The sequence below is a fragment of the Nesoenas mayeri genome (assembly GCF_963082525.1).
Source record: "Nesoenas mayeri genome assembly, chromosome: 19".
NCBI classification, from domain to species: domain Eukaryota; kingdom Metazoa; phylum Chordata; class Aves; order Columbiformes; family Columbidae; genus Nesoenas; species Nesoenas mayeri.
Window position 1 is genome coordinate 5429104 of NC_137568.1, and position 16719 is coordinate 5445822.

Below are 16719 nucleotides of genomic sequence, written 5' to 3' on the forward strand. Positions count from 1 at the left end.
TGTTCATTTATCTCCATTCTGCCTTTTCAAGTCCCTTTCTTGTGTGTTACTTCGGCCAAATTCCCAATTCCCTGAATTTATTATCACTATAAAATGGTTGCCTGCTCCACAGCATGACCTAGACGCACACCCCACTGCGATGCTTTAGAGGCCTTTGTCTGTTCCTATGGCAACTGGAAAAAGAGGCAAGCGCTGCAGCCAGCGCGGGGACAGATCCAGCACGGATGCTGACACCCCTGCCCGCTGGGAGGCTGCGAGGAGGCCAGAAGAACACAAGGGGGATACACAACTCTGGGATGAACAGGACAGAAACATCTTATAGAATCATAGAATTATTTTCATTGGAAGAGACCCTCAAGATCATAGAGTCCAACCATAACCCACTCCTGGCACTGCCCCATGTCCCTGAGAACCTCATCTCTGTCTGTCCAACCCCTCCAGGGATGGAGACTCCAGCACTGCCCTGGGCAGCCTGTTCCAAAGCCCAACAACCCTTTCTGGGAATAAATTGTTCCCCAGAACCAACCTAAACCTTCCCTGGCACAACTTGAGTCAATTTCCTCTCATCCTGTCACTTGTTACTTGGAAGAAGAGCATTTTCCTGGTGTTTTCCATTCCCTGGTGACCCCATAGCAGCTCTGGGCTGGGTCTGTGTGTGACCAGGAGGACACAGCTCTGCTGAGTTGCTGGATGGTGCTGTGCTTGAAGCTGGGGTGGGATGGAGACAACAGGCACTCAGTGAGACATGGATTTAAGCATAGGGACATGAATGTCATCCCCAGGTCACCTGTGTACCCACAGTGCTGCCCATCCAGCAAAGCTCACTCGCTGATGACGGAACCCTGCACCCCATGGTGACACCCAGCCAGGTGACACAAAGTCCTGGGCCATGCTGTGCTATTTTCTCACTCTATCCTTCCAGTAAAACACCTTGCACAAACCCACTCTCTCCAAACCAGCCACCTTTGCAACAAAAACCTGCTTCTGCAAAACCTGCTGCTTTTAACTTGCTGATGGACATTAACACCTTTACTTTCATTTACTCATGTTATTCTCTTAATTCTTTATTAAGCAACTCCCACATCAGCCACTCCATCAGTTTGCCCAGGATCGAAGTGGAGCTGACAGCCCTGTAATTATTCAGGTCATCTCATTTATCCTTTTTAAACATTGGCAGAGATCTCACCTGGGAAATCAGCAGAGCGGATTCAGCTCTTGCTTTGACACAGACACGATTTTGTTTTTCCTCCTGTGATGGGTCCCTGCCCCAGCACCAGGGATGCTATGGGGTTTGCCTGACCAGCACGTTGTGTACAGCCACGAGCACTATCCTTGTCTCCTATCACATCTCAGCATTCATCAAAAACATGGAAAACAGCCTGAAAAGGCCCCTCATCCCCCCTGCAGAGCAGGAAACTGCTCCTCTGCTGCTTGCAGAGCAGGAGCTGAGCTCCAGGTGTGACAGCTCTCAGACGTCACTACAATATACAGTGTATTTCTAAGCATCCCCAGCTCTGGGTCTATTATTCCCTCCTGCACACAGCAGGATGTTTCTCCACCATTTCCCAGTTTGAAAACAAACATCCAGAAGAACAGCAAATACAACCAGAGAAGCCTCTGGCCTTACCTCAGAGGGGAAAACTAGATTATTTCCTTCTGGAAATAACCCTAGGGGGCTACAGATTCCCCCAGCCTGGGTGCTCATGGTGGTTCCTGACCTCATGTCCCTTGCAGGTCAGGGTGACAGCGCACACGAGCATCCCTGCAGAGCTGGCAATGGGCACAGGGCTCAGCCCTGGTCGGGAATGACCGGTAGAACTTTGGGTGTCTCCCCCACTACCGAGGACAGTGGTGCCAGGGCCAGGAGCTGCCCCCACAGCAACTCACAGCTGCTCTTTGGGGTTGTCATATGCAGGGACAGGAGTGGGACTCAGTGATGCTTGTGGGTCCCTTCTAGCTCAGGACATTCTATGATTCTTTACTCTAGTCTGAGATTTCCCCAGTCAATCAAAATACCCTGAAGCTACAACAGCCTCAGCAAAAAATGAGAAAAAAAGACCATTTGCAGGCAGCAAGCATTCATATTAGGGCTCCTTCAGCAGATAAGTTATAACCACCTATAAAAGCTACACGCAGTGTGACTTCCGAGGCCAGGTTGCTTTTAACACCTATCAAAAGACACCAGGAAAAAAGCAAAGGGAGATAAACAAGAGAAGCAACATTACAGAGATGCACCCTGGCTGCATCGTGGGGGGCACAACACATTTACACACACCTATAGCCTTTGATCCATCACTCGTTTCAGATTTTACACTTGCAAAGGATGCTGCTCATCCAGGCAGTGCCTCGAGCAACTGGCCCAGCCTCGCAGGTCCCCACCACAGACGGTGCAAAGAACTCGAGAGATGGATGGGAAAAAGCTTCTGCAGCCACACGGTCGTGACATGCTGGCAGGAGACATGGGCAGAAAAGCCTTTGCTCAGTGCCATCTGGCAGCCAGAGTCTGGGGAGCTGGGGCTGGAGGTGAAGGAGAAAATAGCTTTGCTGTTTACCCACTTGTAGGAAGGAGGAGGAGGAGGTTAAATTCGGACCAAGAGCTGGTTTGCAAGCCTGGCACATTTGTGATCTCTGCTCACTGCTGCAAGAGCTTCTCCCTGAAGGCAGATGATTGGTTTTCTTTTTGTGCTGGGATGCACTGGGAACCAGAGCAGACATCACCAGGCTTTGTCCAGTGTTGGTCAAAACCCCTTCAGGAAGCAGCTTTATACCAAAGGATTTGTGTGGGATTGCTGTTCAGCAGCAGAAGGCACTGCGGGGAGGATACCAGGGGATGAAAACCGCAGCATTTTAATGCCCAAAGCTGGCTGGGGCTCGGCAGCTTTTCCATGTAGCTGCTGCTTTGTAATCCTGGTTTGTGCTTCCCTGCGAGTCACAAGCTGGGCGCCGAAAGCACAAGGAAAAATGGCAGGACGATGGCAAGGGATGCTCTGCAGGGCTCAGCACTCCCGGGGACCCCTCTGTGCCGCTGCAGGCAGGAGACAGCAGCAAAGCCCACAGCAGCGTTTGCTAGCCCGGAGAGCTTGTAAAAAGGTAATGGGCTCCAAGCAAGTGTTTGGGTGTGAGATACAGAGCAAGCATTGCTTCAAGGCCCTCACAGAGGAAGCTCAGCGCTGCTCCAAAGAGGCTGAATTTTGGGTCAAGGGAAGGATTGAGTTAACTGTCATTCTTCCCTCCATCTGGAGGCACGTTTGCAGGGACCCCGGGAAGGGGACCTTGTTCCAGAGCAGCCTGGGGACATCATGGGGGCTGCTCCCATCCCACACATCACGATGAGCGGACCCATCAGACCACAGTGAGCTGGCAGATGAGTGGCACCCCTCCAGCCCTGTCCAAAACCAATGGCAAAGCAACACTGATGTTTCCCACCAAGGTTTCTGGATGCACATTTCTGCCCATGCCCAGGCTGCTTCATTTTTCATCTTTCCTGGCCGGGAGATGCTCTTGCTCCTTTTCATAGAATCATTTTGGCTGGACGATCATCAAGTCTAACCATTAACCCAGCCCTGGCACTAACTCATGTCCATGAGAATCTCATCTCCGCATCTGTTCAACCCTTCCAGGGATGGTGACACCACCACTGCCCTGGGCAGCCTGTTCCAATGCCTGACCGTGGTCTCATCTTCCTATTTCTGCCTGTCCTACCCTTTCATCACAGAGCTGGGACATGCCTCTTTCTCCAGAAACGCAAGGGGATGGCTGGAGGCAGTATGGACACCAGGATGAAGGACACCCACTGGGTCCCTCTGTCCCCCATGGCCATGGCAGAGCCATCAGCAGGGACAAGGGTGCAGGAGCGTGGGTTGGATGGTCCCAGCTCAGAGCAGCTTTGCTGGTGCCACAAGCCAACCTCACCCAGCAGTCTGGAGAGCCACCACCCACACGGAAAGGATGAACACCAAGCACTTTCAGAGCACAGCAGGCAGCATTTCTACATGTCCTTGTTTCTGGCACAATAAACCCCAGCACATTATAAGGAGAGAGCCCACTGCTATCTGAAAGGCTTTTAAAATGCTTTGTTCGATACACACGTGGTTGTTAAAAAGCCCAGCATCGATTCTCCTTGCACGTTCCCACCAGCGCATCCCTCCCTAACCTCCCAAACCTGCCGCTTCTCCAGCACTGAGATCCCTTTGTACAGCAGCATTTTATATAATGCACTCAATATGATGAAGCTACGCAGCAGGACTCAAATAAATGTCTTTTGAGCACACCTAAAGCTGCTTGTTAACCAGAAGGGAGATATAAAGACTAGGAACTACTTACTGGGATATTATGGCTTGCGTGTGCTGCTTGTGCGCAGGCCCATCGCTACCCGGCAAACTTCTCAGGAATTCAATAGCACCGAGGATTTAATAGCTGCAGGGATGAAGCTGTGAAAAATAAATGGGCTTTGTTTGGTAGCTTCCTGCCACTTGTGGAAAACAAAGTCGTTTCAAACACTGGGACTTTAAAGCTGAGTATTTTTAAAATTTAAAAAAAAAGAAAAAAGAAAAAAAGAAAAATATTTCCAGACAACATCTGAGCGGTGAGATGAACTTGTTTGGGAAGTGTTGGGGAAGGAGCTGGAGGCTTTAGAAATGCTCATCCTTTATTCCTTCCTGTGAAATCATTATGGCAAATGGAAGGAGCCTTCAGCCTCCCGGGGTCTGCCAGGGGGTTTGGGTGGCAAATCATGGCCAGGGGTGTGCGTGCCATGGGGAGAGCATCAGCCCCACGTTGAGGGACGGGGCAGGATGAGGAACCTGCCACCCACAGCACTGGGGCTGCAAAGAGAGAGCTGTTCATCTGTTGAAATACAGACCAGCAGGTGGAGGAAGAATTTCCCTTGTTTAAAGCAGCTTCCCAGGACCCCAGGTCTGAACTGAAAGCATTTGCTCACTTCTCAAGAAGATATTTAGCTCTCTACAGAGAAAAGCACAACATCACCATAAATTTCAGCAACGTCCAGAGGGCAGCAGGATCACGGAAAATGCCCTGACCATGAATCCATCAATCTCTTCAGGAAAGAATCAATTTTTATGTGCTTGTAGCTGTAGGGATTATTGTTGACCTTGTGAAATCATAAATAGAAGGTATTTTTGGCACAGCCCCTGCTTTTGTTTGGCTTATTTTTCTCTTCCTTTCTCCCCCATCTCTCCATTTTTGGAAGGTAACTGCCTACTTTGCAGGCAGCGTGATGCCTACAGCACTACAGCATCCTCCCTCAGAAACATCCATACATCCTTCTGTTTTTTTATTATTTATTGCTAAAGGCAGAAGAGCACAAGCTCTTGATGATCCCAGACTCCGTCTTCTGCCAGTGGGTTGCCAGCCCCTGAGTTAGCATCAGCAGGGCACGGCCAAGGCAGGTGAACACAAAGCAACTCCTTACTGTGATCGTTTAAATTCTTACAGCTCTGCTTTTTCCACCATGCACCCCAGAGCTTCATGTTCCCAGGTCAAGCTGGGCTGTTCAGTTAGAGAGGATTGAGCACAGTGTGGATGTCCATAACAAATGAGCTCAGAGTTTCAGCCATTGCATTCTTAAAGACATCTGCAATATCAAATTTGGCCAAGTGTGCCCTCAGCTCCCTTTCATGCTCTCTCAAAACACCTGCATGCATGGGTGAACTTTTCCAGAAAGAGCACAAACCCCCAAGAAACCATTTAGAAAGAGGGTCAGGGATCTTAAGGCTTTTGCAACAGTCTCCCTGCTGCTGTCCCACCTCCCAAACCTTCCCATATGGAGACCTACAGGTTTCTTCCTCCAGGGGTGCAGGTAGGTGTTATAGCATCTTACACCAAAAGTACCAGAGCAAAACTCCTTGAAGAAAACCTCTCCTCGCCTTTGGTTTTCATGATGCCACCCTAAAGCAGCAGCGTGGGATGTGCTAAGGGCTGGTCCAGCCCTGGATGGGAGCTGGTACCCCCTGGGCTGCATTAGACAGACAGAAAGACACTGAGACTGACCACCTTGTTCTTTGGGTCATTTTCTTTGCCTGGCCAGCTAAGGAAACTGCAGGGTTGCTTTTGTATTTGATAGATTGGAGCTGCTAAGCTTTGAGAAGGCCATGAAGGAAGAACTAATACAAATTGGAAATGTTCTTTTTATTCCCTGTACTTTTGGAGCAGCCCTACCAGCTCTCACTTGGACCAGACCCCTGGTTTTCAGCACCATGACACAGGGAGCAGCCAGGCAGCGGAGGGTCCTTCCCTCCGATGGATGGGCCCATTTTGCCTCATCATTAATCATCTGTCCTAGGAAGCAGGAAATATTTTTTCCACTGAAGCATCATGCAGAAAAGTAACACTATATTTTGAGAGAAGAAGCTGTAACACCTCCAAACCTCCTCTCCCACGGGGACCATGAACATCCCACAAAGAAGATTTAAACCCAGAATTGCCCTTTGCCAGGTGCAAGCCCTGACTGGGCAGGAAAGGCCCCAAGCTCCCCACAGGCACTGGATGGTGCTGATCCAAGAGCTCTCCTCCCCACTCATCTACCCTGGGCATCCAAGTACCACAGTTATCACAATTGCTCTGTAGCTCTCCCCAGCTCCAGCCCCCACAGCTGGACCCCTGGACAACCAACAAGTTTCATTCATGATCATCATTAACTCATGGTTGCTGTCAGAAAATGGGGAGAACCACGGCAAGCTGAGCCACCTGGTGGCACAGATCTGTCGGCTGATGGATGGGAGCACAGCGCCAGCCCTGCTCCTTCTCTGGATGCACAGCCCAAGGTTGCCTTTTCCTCCTTCTCCAGCACCCAACCAATTAACTCAATAAACAAGAAAACGACAATTAACCCAGTGTTGACCTCTCCACCCCCTGCTAGCAATCCTCCCTCCAAGGAAAGCAAACAGATTTCCCCGCCACTCCAGGAAGCTCGAGGACACAAAATCAGCCATAATTTTTCATCCTCTGCCCCTCACCAGCATCCCGTCTGTTCTGCATTCCCAGCCCCCCCAGCCTGCTCTCCTCACCAAACCGCACCCAGTGGGTGCCTTGTAAGTGAAATCAGGCTGGACCCAGCACCTCTCAGCTGCTTGGCCTGGGAAGATTTGCAGATGCAAGTGGCTACGAGTGCATCTCGAGAGCTGCCAAGCGCCTGTGCACAGGTCCCTACCACGGCTCCCATGGCACAGGTGGCACTCTGCACCCCCCAGGTCTGGTAGCTGCTTCCACAAAGCATCATGTCCTTCCAGATCCCAAAGGAACAAGGCAAGGCACAGGTTTTTTAAAACTACTAAGGGGAAAAACACATATTTTTCAGATGCACAGACAGGCAGCTCTTTGAAAGCCAAAATGCCTTGTAAAATCTGGGTCAGTTTTGTGAGATTATTTTGAAGGAGTGGAAAATCATTTTGACAACTTCAAGCTACTTGATTTTGGCTTTTTTTTTTTATTTTTTTCTTCCCTGAATAAAGCACCCTGGAATGACTTTTTGTCTTTATAATCTACTCAAGTTAAATCAAAGTTAAGACCCAAATAAATGCTGTGAATGATTGGTGACAGAGCCCTGAGCTCTCCCTGTGGAGCCGGCAGGATCAGCCAGGTCTCTCACCCCAACCAGCGCTGCCACTGCTGATTAACTGAGTCAGTTAAATCACTCCTTGTCTCACCGACGCTCCTCATTTAAGCCAAATTCCCTTATATTTTCAGTCTGGCAGATGACACCATGAGTGACAGAGACCAGGGAGTTTTGTTTCCATCCAGGAAACACTGATGCTGTGTTTGTGGGATGGAAATAAAATATCCCTGTTACAGAAGAGCATCCCCATCTTATTCCCCATCTTTAATGCAGGAGCTGCTCCATGCCCCATGGGGCAGACTCACTGCCCATCCACAGTTCCCATCAAAGCCCCCACGTTCCCATCACACATGGGTGGACCAAAACTGCTGTCTCACATCTGATGAGACCCATTTGGGGCCACAAATCTGGGTGACAGCAGCATCACAGCACGAGTGACAGGATTCACCTGCTTCTGTGGAAATCTCATCCTGATCAGCATTACCTGCCCTCCCTGCCCACCCTTCCTAGTTCAGGGGTGAACAACCAACATTTATTGCTGTGATCCTTCCTAAATCAACAGCGCATGATGAGGTTTTGATGAGCAGAGAGGTGACGAGGGAGATAACAAGCCCACCCCACAGCAGCAGATCACCCCTAGACCCCTCGGGGGGCTAAAACAGCCCCCCTCCCATTCCAGGGTGCTGGGTGCTCCCAGGGCCAGCACCCTCCCCACACAGTCGCCAGGCTCTGCAGCACCAGGACTGCAGACAGAGCAGGAGATAATTTCATTTCCCTTGCAAATGAGGCCCCGTTACTTCCCCAGCACCTCATCAGCAGAGCCGACATCTCCACCTCGCTCCCCGCAGCGCTCGCCGCCTCCTTCTCCCTCTTCAATTTGCTCACCCAGCCCCAACAAACAGCCCTTTCCATTCCACAAGGATCCCTGGCCATCTCCGTGTTCTCACCGCCTTGTCGCAAACGCTTCATCAGGCATGCTTGCTTATTAATGAAGTTATGACAATTAACTATTAATAACAACAACAAAAACTTGCTTTTCTAGCAAACATGGCTCCCTGAAGCCTTATCTGCTGCTAATTGCTGAGGGCCATTGCCAAATGAATGTGCTGCTTATGGTGAGATGCTGCAATGGGCTGGTGCCCATGTGGGAAAGGGGCTTTGTGAATGCCAAAGAAAGGCTGAGGTCTGAGATGGGGTTGTGATCAGCTGGAGAACCCCAACAAGTTCCATCTCAGTAAGGCTGCCCCCACATCCCTTGTCCTGCAGACCCTCCACTCATCCCTGGCAGGGACAGTTTTATCCCCCTGTTTCCCCATCCCTTGCCCCCCTCCAGCAAGGCTTTCCCAGCCCCACTGCTACCCCACAAGAGGTGGGGGTCCAACCTCAGCCAGCCCAAATTCATGAGCTTTGCCCAAACACCAGCTGCTTTGCTGTGTTTACACAGCCCTGGGAGTGCTCTTAACCTCAACAGACCCATTCTCCAGCAAAGGTGCTTTTGAACCACACTGCACCGTAGCAGAGTAATTAAAAGTGAGCCTGAAATCTTCCCAGGGAGCTCAGAGCACGATTAAGGCTGCAGAAAGCTCCAGAAAATAGACTTGGAGCTCCTGAGTCCCCTCCCAGGCAGAGTTTGGGTGCTGGGTGGGGGGCACAGGAGAGCAACCAAAGGGTGATGCCACCTCTGGTGTGGCACCTGCCTCAGTTTCCCCACTCTGGTTAATGCCCAGTCTCCCACAGTGCTCATTCACATCACAGCGGTCACTGACGTCCCAGAGAGAGCTGCACCCCATGGCCGGGATCCTGCATCATCTCGTCTGGAAGTCCTGGAGGGACCAGAGAAAGAGCCATTTGCTGGCGTCCCACTGGACCCCTGAGCATCTCCTCACCCCAACCCAGCCCAGCACATTGGTGCCCCCCAGCCAGGCTTCCCCACAGCCCCACTCTGGCTGCTAAGGCACCCAGTCGTTCCTGGGGAGACCCAAGGCACTGGGGATGGGCTCATTGCCCCCCTATCCTCCTCCCTGCAAAACAAATCAATTCCAGCCCCTCTAGGAAAAGCCGAGACAGCCAGCAGGATCCAGCCCCACATTCATTAATTTCTCTTGAATAATTAAACCCTGGGAAGTTAATACTTTCTGCTTAAAAACTCAAATTGCAGTGTTTGTAATTACTGTTTTATTGAAGCATTAAAAATTAAAGGGCATCCTGAGGTTGTGGTTAGCACAAGAGCTGCGTTCAGCCCTGCATAAGAGGCAGTCACGCTCTTGGGCAGCAGCCCGTCAGTGGGGGGCACAGCCTCTCCACCCCCCCACAACAAAGGGCAGGTTTTGGGGATCAGCAGTTACAAAAGAAACAAACCCCCCAAACCTGGAGGTCCTCACCACAAGCCCTGCCTAGCTCAGCCTGGCTGCTGGCACTCAGGCTGCCTATCTCAGTATGGGGGTGACCCTGACAGTCCCCAAACCATCATCTATGTCACTGCCAACACCACCCTAATGACTACAGGATGGGGACTCCAATTCACCAAGGCAGCTATGGGGGTCCCAACCATCCTGCAGCCAGGCTCCAAAACCAACACAGAGCTCCCACCCACCTCTAACAGACCTTTATAGGCTGCAGGTGCCCCCCACCCTTCCCACACAGGAGGGTGGGCTCACTGGGGCCAGGCTGCTGGGTCTAGGCCCTCGGGAATGGGCAATGAGGGCAGGAAGGTGCTTTTAGGACCATAGCTGTGAGACATCCTCAACTTCACCCCCAGGTCTGGTGAGCTCCTACCCCTGAAAGGAGGTTGTAGCATGGAGGGGGTTGGTCTCTTCTGCCGATTAACAAGTGATAGGATGAGAAGGAAACAGCCTCAGGTTGTGCCAGAGGAGGTTTAGATTGGATCTTAGGAAAAATTTCTTCCTGTAAAGGGTTGTGAGGCGTTGGAACGGGCTGGCCTCCACAGAATTTCTCCCTCAAGATGTGGCTTGCATCTCATTTCCACCACCAGCCACTTTACTGTTTGTGTTTCTGTGCAATTCGCAGCCCTGACTGTTGGCAGATTGTGTGACCGAGAGCCCAGACATTTCCAACAGCTCTGTCCCCACCAGCCCGCGATACTCCAGTTGGGGTTGCTCAGTTCCCCAGTTTGGGGCTGCGTTGCTCCAGTTTGGCACCCTGGTAACTCGTTTTGGGGGATACAGCAGGGGCTCAGCCCTACTCCGGAGCATCTGACCATGCCAGCCATCCCACACCACATGGACCAGCACCATCCCCATGACCTGGGGACCAATACATGTGGGATGGCCCACAGACTCCCAAACTGGTTTCCATGGCAGCCAATATTCAACTGTCTCATCGGTCTCCATGGCAATAAGATTTCTCCCTCCCCGTCCAGGCTGGTGTTGCGTTGCTCAGGGGTTCCCAGAGCAGCTCCCCCCACCTCAGAGCATCCCCCCAGGTTCCCCAGCATCTCTCCCAGCTCTGCAAGCAAACCAGTGCAACTAGTGCAGCTCACCACGTCTTCACATGCAGCATCTGCCCGGGTACCTGACCAGACGGCTGGGGCACGAGCTTGCAAATTCAGCAAGAGTCAACATCCATTTGCCTTCCTACTGCCCCTCCTCACCCACACCCATGATGGTTTCCCACTGCTGTCTGGGGCTGCCGAACAGGTCCTTGGCATTATCTCAAACCCAAACAAGCAGGTTGTAAACTATCCCTCTGGTAGGAGAAGGAGACAAGCTTTGTAAAAATGACGCATGGCAGATAGAGATTAATTTTATTTTACACTCATGTTGAGCATTTTGAGTTAGTCACCGATACGGGACTAAAAATACCACGGGGGTCCTTGAGTTTTTGTTTTCCCTGTTCAACAACACTTAAAACAAACACACGCAACCAAGATAGCACCTACAAAACTGGACTGAGCCCCTCGCAGGCGATGGCACGAGCAGGAGGTGGAGGGTATGAAGGTACCGGCCGTGTGTGGGGTGGCCAGAGGAGGATGTGAACAGCATTGCCCGTCCCTTGCAGCAAAGCACGATTTCATTGATGATCATTCCCAAGATATGGAAAGGTTCTCTGCGGCTTTGGGTAAAGCTAAATGTGAGCCAGATGTAAGCAGCAACATAAATCCTATGTTTTCTGTGCTGTTAAATAACTGATAGTAATGATTCTGGAGACTGCTGCAGCGCGTTTGTCCTCTCTGGGACATTTAATAGGATTTTGCCCAACTGCTTTGGTGTGTGCTGGACACTGGCACCCAGCATTTCCTTTGGGGACACACTGGGAACTGGCATTGGGGTTTGGGGAGCAGGGGGGCGGAAGCAAGGGGGACTTGGAGCCAGATCTGGGCTCAGTCCTGAGCTGCTGCCAGGACTGCGAGTGATTCAGAGCCCACCGGTACCTGTGGGACAGCAAACACGATCCAGAGCGATGCAGGAGGAAAGGACACTCCATGTTACTTCTGAGATGAACCCGTCACAGGAGGACACTGCTTAATTAATGTGCTCAGACAAAGAAGAACAAGCAGATGTTTTCATTCAGGCTCTTTTTAGCATAAAACAGCAGTGGAGAAGGACGAAATAAAGCCGATGAAATATCCCCGTGATTTAGTCTTCTGGTAGGAAACTGCTGGAACAGGAGCACGAGCAGCCAAATTTGTAGTTTTCAAGTAGTGATGATGCAACCCACTGCATCACACACTGGCAGTCATAGGGGGTCACTGGTCACACAGTGCCACCCCCTCAGCTGTCACCCACCCTGGGGAGCAGCACATGGAGGGGACCAGACCCGGTGCAAACCCTCTGCCCAACATGTGCTGGGCAGCCGTGGTGGCAGCTCTGGTGTCAGGGACACAGAACTCTACATCCTCTGCTTTTATAATAAAATTAAGGCAGATAGTGCAGTTGTTGCTTGGGGGGGAAAGATGATTAACCACTATAATCCCAATTACAGCTTCTAATTGGGATTAATTTGTTGAACTAATTAAGTGTGGAAATCTGTTGCCTCCCAGATTTCTTTTATGGACTTCTTGCTCCCAGGCCCAGTCCCTGCTTTGCCACAGCTGGCCACAGCTGGAGAGGCAGAGGGCTGGTCACAATTGTGTGACAACATAGAGATTGTGACGGCAGTGCCACTGCTGGTGACAGCCAGCAAGGCTCAGCTTTAGCAACCCAGTTGTGGTGTTTAGGCTGGAGAAGAGAAGCTCCAGAGAGACCTTATTGCGGCCTTTCCATGCTTAACAGGGGCTGATAAGAAAGATGGGGAGAGACTTTCAGGCAGGGCCTGTTGCAATAGGACAAGGGGTGATATTCAGGCTGGACATGTGGAAGAAATTGTTGCTCCTGAGGGTGGTGAGAGCCTGGCCCAGGTTGCCCAGAGAGGTGGTGGATGAACCATCCCTGGAGACATCCCAGGCCAGGCTGGACGGGGCTCTGAGCAACCTGAGCTGGTGAAGATGTCCCTGCTCATGGCAGGGGGGGCACTGGGTGAGTTTTGAATGTCCCTTCATCCCCAACTATTCAGTGATTCACAGCACCCCAGTGCTGCTCTGCGGGGTCCCCTCACTCCCCAGAGCCCCGTGTGCAGATCATGTTCCTGCTCCAGCTCAGCAAGACATCTGGCAGAGCTGCTGGCACCTCCTATTATTTTCCTCAACACTCTTCTGAAAATTAATTAATTCAATTAATTGAATAACTACACAATCCTCCATGCTCGATGGCACTGAGCCAGCTGTGCGTTGCACCAAGCTGCAAGAATGTCACCCGTTCCTGGGCTGACTTGCTAAGAAGGAGTTTGGGATCCGGGTCTCAGTCACATGAAATTGGGGTAATTTGGGGAGGAACTGGGGCTGGCAAGTGAGGGGTTGCGAAGCAACATTCAGCAAAAAGTTGCATACGTACCCTTGAAACAGCTGCATTTCCACACAGGTCACAAAGTCTTGCCTTATTTTTCAGAGATGCTGTCAGACACTTTGAATCCTGAGATGAAAGGAACTAAATTAGGGCAGATCATTACTTCCTGTTTTCTGGTTTATATTTATAGGAAAGCTGATACGTCTAGTAGCTCGCTTTAAAACCAAAAGCAATCTCTGTCCTGTTTCCAACTGGTCTTTACTGGCTCGGCTCTGATGCTGCCCAGCCTGGAGAAGATGCATACTCAGCAGTTTTGTTCTTCTCTGTGGTATTGGTATTTTCTCTGCCTGAGGAATAATATTGAATGGGTCCTATCTCCCCTGAGAACATACCCATCCAGGGTTTTAATGGCTTTCCGCTAACGACCCACAATGAGTGTCACTGGGCATCACTGCTGGAGCTGATAAGAAAGGGAACAGTTAGCCCTACAACTTTAAAAAGGAGTTTCAGCCCCTCTCCAAGTATCTTCTACAAGAAAAATAAAAAAGAAAAAAAATATATAAAGAAAGAAAAAAGGCAAAAGGTTTAAAAGGTTTCACTGTTCTTTCTACTCAATAAGTCTGAGGATGGATTTTCAATTTGTTCACTTTCTTTATGGCTCTGGCTTTGTGAAAGGGAGGGAGAGATGAGGGAAGGGGACAGGAGATTAAATGCATTAGTTTATTTTGGGAACTTTTTCTAAAGAGGAAAAATAATAATAGGAAAAAAAAAGAAAAAAAAAAGGAAAAAAAAGCGTGACACCAGGGAGACAGGACTCAATTAAAGCAAGACCTTGAAATACATAAGCCAGTAGTCCCGACCGTGAGGCCATTAGCCGTTCCTGTCAGGCAGCACGCTTTGGTTCCCGGCGGCTGTGTGGCAGGTAGATCCATCACCTGGGGAAATCAGCCTCGGTGCTTACATCTTCAGCAGCTCCTTCATCTAGCGATAAACCCGTTAGGGGAAATAAATGGGTTTCTCTTGCATGGCCTGTCCGCATCGGGGATGCTATTTGCCATTTTACTCGGCTGCTGATAAGCAGGGGATCGGAGGGAAAAAGCCGCTTAACGATTTCCTAATAAAGCCCCAGATAAGAGCAGAGCAGCCCGATTACCTCTCTCCATGTGTGATTTACAGCCCTGATTGCTGCTCCAGGAGCCAACCCCGGCTGAATCTCTGCAGGGGAAGATGCTGGTGCGGGAGAGGTACCCGGGATGCTGTGAGGGGACACGGGCAGGGACCACCTGCTTGCCCCCCAGACCCCCCCACAGCCCCAGCAAGGAAACGGTTTGATACCATCAACATTAAAACTAGAAGAAAAAACTAAACCAAACCAACACACTCCAGAAAGAAAGTTCTGAGTGGAATTACTAAGAAGAGCGAGGCTCAAGAACAAAAATCACCCCTGGCTCCATTTCTAGGCATGGAAAATGGATTTCCAGAACAATATCATTCTTTTGATATGCCTGTCCTGGTTTCACAGCTGCCAGAAGAGGAAAACAGGCTAAAAAAGATTCCAAACAAACCTTGCAGGAGGCTCTGCCTGCCGCAATGCCACTAGAGATGCCATCAGAAGGTGCACGTCCCCCGAGCAGACCCCAGGGGCAGCCCACATATGTGCTCTGGTTGTTAAATAAACTGTCCCATCCAGCAGCATCAGAGGGTGTAGCTGACATCTCCTCGTTTGATTTTTAATTGTTTGATTTTATTTGTAGTTGTGACACTGTTTCCCCCCCTCTCTTCCCCCTCCCAACTGGGGATTTATTCTTTGTAATTAGCTGTGGTAATTAGAATCTCTTTCATATGGCAGTGACTCAGCTTCCCTATAAATCTCTTCCACGCTCCTACTTAATAACATGTGAATTTAATGTCTGTATCATCCTCAGATCTCCCTTCCAGATGGAAACGTGCTGGCTGGGGAGAGTGGGCCAAGTAGTGCTGGGGAAAGGGCTCGGGATGCAGCGCGATGCTCCAGCGATCGCGCGGGTGCAGGCAGGGCCGCAAACAGCTGGAGAAAAAATGCATTTCCAGATGTCAAAGTCCCTTCTCTTTCAAGGCAGCTCCTCCAGGAACTGCTGCTGGCCCGGTGGCTCTGTCTCCTGCTGTCACCTCGGTGTCAAGGTGCAGGAGCTGATACATCCTGAGCCACACACAGCCCTGGCGCACCCATCCCCACATCGCAAACAATTCGGTGCCAATTCTGCACCCAAAGCTGCTGTTAATACCCAGTGCTGGCGACAACAAACCAGCCAAGACCCCAACTTGTCCCTGTGTGGGATTTTACAGACCAAACCATCCCCTGCTCCTCATGAGATGGGGCAGACACACACCAGGTAACACCAGAGCATCGCTCAGTCCCAAAATTTACAGCCTGGCTCAAAATTCAACAACGTTCCAGTCAGATCATTATTTCCCATGGCAGTGGCGAAGGTAAGCCAGACACTTTTTATTTCAGCTTGGAGAAAAATGCTCCTGCCAGGGGCTAATTGGGACTCGCTGAGGCAGGAGGTGGGCGCTGGGTGCTGAAAGATGAAGGTGATTTTAAAAGCAGCTGAGCAGAACAGGTGGAGAAAACTGCCCAGGGAAGCTGATGTGCATCGAGAGGCATCCCAAGCCTCTTGGTGTTTAAAGCTCGCTTAGATTTCCTATAAAACCAGGTTTTATTTGGTCCTTACAACCCTAGGAAGGGAATTGCTAGTGGTTCCTGCTTGCAAAGCCCGTGTCCCTCCCGGGGCTGGCAGCAGCCAGGCAAGCACTGCAAGAGCCTTTGCCAGGCGATGCTTTGAGACCAAGATGAAAGGTGCCATGGCAAGGCCCATGGTATTGCTGTTTGGCTCTGCAAATAGAGGCTTGTGTTGCTTTTATTTATATGCATGCTGGCTGCAAGACACAAAAAATTACTTAATCAATCCTTCTCCTTGCCTGGCGTCACAGGCAGGATGGAGGCTGCCTATGCGATTTTGCACTGAAGATGACAAATTGCTCCAGGATAACGGCAGTGGCTCCAGCTCCTGCCTCACCCAGTGCAGGATGCGGCTGGTCTCACCACAGTGGGCTCAGCCAAAGGGATGCTCAGAGGACACCAATACCAGGTGGTGTCCCCCTTCCCAGGGCTAGAGCAGGTCCCTCAGCCGCTCCCGTCACACTTGCGCTCCAGCCCCTTCACCAGCTCCATTGCCCTTCTCCGAACTCATTCCAGCACCTCAAGGGCTTTCTCATGATAAGGGGCCCAAAATCAACCTCGGGATCTGAGGTTTGGCCTCACCA